We start from the raw sequence: 4,725 nt of genomic DNA on the forward strand, positions 1-4,725 counted from the left end.
CAATTTTTTAAAAATTACAAATATAAATATATAATCTGTTTTATTTATCAAACATAAAATAAAGAGTTGGTAACTTCTTCAAAAAACTTTCCCAAATTAAATTTAAATGCTTTCAATTTCAATTTTAATTTTATGTAAAGTTAATATCAATTACGAAGAAGCAAATTAATTAAAAGTTCAGGTATAACAGCGACGGACCTACTCACAAGGTTGTGGGTCATTTGTTGCCGTTGAATCTTAAAAAACAAAAATAAATATATATCCATGTACATAAAGAGTCTATTGTAATAATATATATGTCCTCTTATTTAAAAAAAATAAATTATTTATGTGTAAAAAATTATGTTATTAAATATGAATATAATAATAAAAATTATTTTATTATTAAGCCATATTTCAAGAACAATTACAATATTTTTATTATAATTTATACACTACTAAAAAATTAGTTATTACAGACGAATATTTCCGACAAATTTTATCCCACAAAAATACAGACGGAATTTTAGAAGAATTTTTTGTCCAAAAACAAAAAAATGAATTAGCATAAATATTGAGGTGAGATTCACTCATCGTGGCTTTTACTTTTATCTTGAGATCACTGATTTTCTCTGAGTTTTTGCTTCTTGTCATTGGTTATTTGATGCTAAATATTGGCTTCTTCTTTAACTTCTCACTTGCAGAATTATAGAAGGGTCAATCAGTTGCCGTTAAAGGAATGGATTCACAGCTTCAATTTTTGTCAAACACTAAACAAAGCAATGATTTTTTTGGAAGAACTTAGAAAATTGTAATAGTACTGGGATAAGATTTATTTATTCATTTTTTTCTGAAATAAATGGTTTTTGGATTTCTGAAAAACTTCATGTGTGATTCATTTTGTTGCACTTGCTGAAGTCTCACAGGCTTCTTGCTCTGGCTGGCATAACTGAAGTTGGACTAATGCCTGTGAGCCTCCTCCTCCTACTTGAATACTATATGGAATTGGAATAAATCCATTTTTGTTTGTTGCTTCCATTTCGCTTGTGCCATCCTGCTACATCACACTTTCATTCTTTAGTAATTAGTTTAGTTAGATTTGTTTTCTGATTAGTGGATTTTTAGGTTTTGATTAGATTAGGTTTAGTTAGATTTGTTTTTTTTCTGATTTTAGTAATTAGTTTGATTTAAAATTTGTTGTTGAAACTTTTTTTCTCATGGTTTTTCAATTTTTGGTGTTTCCTTTCACTGCACTATCTTTTTTCTTTTACTGCTACTTTTTGCTGCAGTGTGATAGTGATCCTTCTACTTGGAGCTACATCAATGATCATGCTCATTTTCATATAGGACAGCAAGTTTGACTTGCTTCAGTAATAGCATATTCTGGTTGTTTAATAATGTAGAACATATGCATCTAGATTCTTTAAACTTTCTTACTTTGCATTGTTATAGGTGGTATGCTTCACTTGGGATGTATGATGTGGCTGTCAAGCATACGATGAAAATCTTGGCCTGCAGTCACCAGTCCAAGGCAACACAGGAATTATTCTTTAGTGACTTTCTTCAAACTGTGAAGGTGATAGTGACTCTATTTCCTTTTCAGATCTCATGCTTAGAACCTGATTGTTAAAATACTGAACTGCCAATAGTTTAATTTAATGTAATTTCTGATTGTTAAAATACTGAATCATATGACAATAAAATTTTCTTTTTGAGCATATATATTACTTATTTGAAAATTCATAAACTGGTTTTGTAGAATTGAATTTATGTGTAGAACTCAGCAGTCAGAATCTTGGTCTATCTATTCCACAACTATGCTTGAATTTGAACAAAAAATAAAAATTTTTGGTGTCAGTTTATCTTTGAAGTTCTATCTAGTACCCTTTTATGCCTTCATTTAAGGAATAGTATAAAAATTCCATTCATTTTATGCATAATTCATCGCATTCTTTACAATGGAAGTCTCAAGCAAGATTCTTTACATTTTTTTCTTTTATACTAATTTATAAATCCTAATCACTAGTTTAATTTGATTCCATCATTATTGTTGGTCTGTTAATTAAACAATTTGGATATTAATATACGTATAATGGCCTATGCAGTGATATATTCAACCTCGTGGGTTGTCTCCTGGAGCCAGCTATGGTATGCTATGCTACCAACTATAATGCTTTAATTTCTTGTGGTTGTGGCTCTAACTTATTTTGTTTTGGTATTTTGTTGCACTCTCTTCTTGTATTTTGGATGGCTCGTGGAAACGAACACAGTTGCCCACATAATACTACACAGCTCTGGTAATAATTAATAATTAATATGAAAGCATCAATTTTAATTTTCCCTAGTATCCACTGTATTACTCTGATAATTTTTGTTTTGTTTTTCAAAGAATTAATTCTTGTTGGTCTTTTCACTTTTTCACGTTTCTTATGATGGTTATGGGTGTATGTAAGTGCAGGTTGGGGAATACCAGGGTGCATATAAGGTTAGTTTATTGCCAGGTGTGTATCCGTGAACTTGTTTTGATCAAAGGTTTAACTTGTTTTTCTTCTTACATGTTACATTACTAAGGGGCTTCTGGAAAAGTATGGTCCTGAAAGGGTTCTTGATACTCCAATTATCGAGATTATTTTTTTTCACTCACAGTTCCTTGCTCTTTGATATCTTATCACTGTTTAATCCTATTGAAGAGTCATTGCAACTGAAAGAGAAAATTTAATAGTTTGTATCACAACTGACAAGAACAAATATTTTTATATCGGAAGATTTTCAGTTTAAAACCCAGAGGACTAGAGGCAGATTGCAAAAACTAAACTATCACATGAGGGGATAAATCCTATCCATCATTATCACTGTTTCTGTTTTCTATTAGTAAGGAGATGGCACTAATTTGTTTGCTAAATATATTGCAGGCTGGGTTCACTGGCATTGGAGTTGGTGCTGCTTACTATGGGGTCTAAGGCCGGTTGTCGAGTTTATGACTTTTAACTTCTCCATGCAGGTTAGAGTTGAACTTGATTACATTGTATTTTACTTTTTAATTAAAGCACCAAATAATTAAATTGCTGTGATGTCTTCTGAAGTTGGCCAAATTCTTCTTGATCTTTTATGTTTTACAATTAGAATACCAGGGTCCTATGATATGATATGGAAATTATTGATTTTCCACCTCAATCTGAATTAGAGATAAATAATACACTGGTGAATGGAGGAAAAATGTTGACCTCTATATTGGAACAATAGATTGAATTTATTGTTAGCTGTGTGAATCATAGTAGACATACATTCTAAGATATTTGATATGTGTGGTGTTTGACTTGTAGTTTGAATGTTACTTGACTCCTATGGCCATATGCATTAACCAATTTTAGACCTCATTGTTGGAATTTTGTTACTTATTACTCTTAATTGCTTGGCATAATTCTTTTAATGTCATAGTTACATATTATGTTAGAATGTAAAATCTCTTTCCTCTTCATTACAGCAATGTTGAGAAAAATATTTGTATCAATGCACGTAATTGAAAGATCACATTACTTGCTTCTTCATTAGGTTTATAATTGATTCCACTTATTGACTTGTTCTATTTTAACGTATGCACAGGCAATAGATCACATTATTAATTCTGCTACAAAATCAAACTACATGTCTGCTGGGCAAATATCTGTACCTATTGTCTTCAGAGGACCCAATGGAGCTGCTGTTGGAGTTGGTGCTTAGCACTCTCAAGTATGGATCTATTTCTACTTTTAAGCACGAACTTCAATTAGTTTTGCATTTTTGAAGAATTTTGCTCTGGTTACAACCTATTGAGCATAGGTATTATGGGTTTTATTTCTTATTGTATATCCTTCGACTTAGTTTTTGTGCAGTGTTATGCAGCTTGCTATGCCTCATGCCCTAGATTGAAGGTATTGTCACCATATTCACTTTATGATGGTGATGAGGATGAAGATGACATTGAAGACTATAGCTGATAGTTTTAGTATGGTTCAACAATATACTAGGAATTATAGTTGATGATCAATACACTTTATTTATGTTTTGAATTATATTGACTTGCTTGTTTATAGTACTTTTTTTTTTAGTTTGATAATACGATGAATTTGTTTATTTTTTGAAATATTATAAATATTCGAATACAAATTAGATAAAAATTTGTATTAAATTTATATTTATTTTGTATGAAAACAAGTTTATTTTGTAATTGAAAAAATAAAAAAAATTTCTATTTTACCTTACTGACGGATTTACAGACGGATTTTCTGTCTGTAATCAGAGTGTATGATGATTTTTCAAGGTTCAAATTACAGACGAAAAATTTGTCAAAAAATCCGTCTGTAATTACAGACAAAAAATCCGTCTAAAAATCCGTTTGTAATTACAGACGAAAAATCTGTCTGAAAATTCGTCTGTAATGACAGACGAAAAATTCATCGAAAAATTCGTCTGTAATTATAGACGGAAAATCCGTTGGAAAATCCGTCGTCTTCGGGAAATGGATGGAGAATTTACAGAGAGAAAATTCGTCGGTAACTGGTAAAAATCCGTCGGTAATTTTTCGATGAAAAAAATCCATCGGTAAATAATTTCCGACGAGGCTTTTACAGAGGGACAAAATCCGTCGGTAATTTCGTCGATAACCAAAAATCCGTCTGTAATAAAGACTAAACTTATCTGTATTAATCCATTTTCTAGTTGTAATAATAATAATAATAATAATCATCATTAAAAATCATTAAAAAT

General features: G+C 30.5%; 1 long non-coding RNA gene across 1 annotated transcript; it reads left to right on the plus strand.

Moving 5' to 3' along the window:
• On the plus strand, window positions 2,548-3,908 carry LOC110269652. The gene is made up of 3 exons (XR_002358415.1): window positions 2,548-2,980; window positions 3,583-3,708; window positions 3,852-3,908. It is a non-coding gene; the product is annotated as an uncharacterized LOC110269652 (long non-coding RNA).

The sequence above is a fragment of the Arachis ipaensis genome, chromosome B03 (genome assembly GCF_000816755.2).
Source record: "Arachis ipaensis cultivar K30076 chromosome B03, Araip1.1, whole genome shotgun sequence".
Classification (NCBI taxonomy): domain Eukaryota; kingdom Viridiplantae; phylum Streptophyta; class Magnoliopsida; order Fabales; family Fabaceae; genus Arachis; species Arachis ipaensis.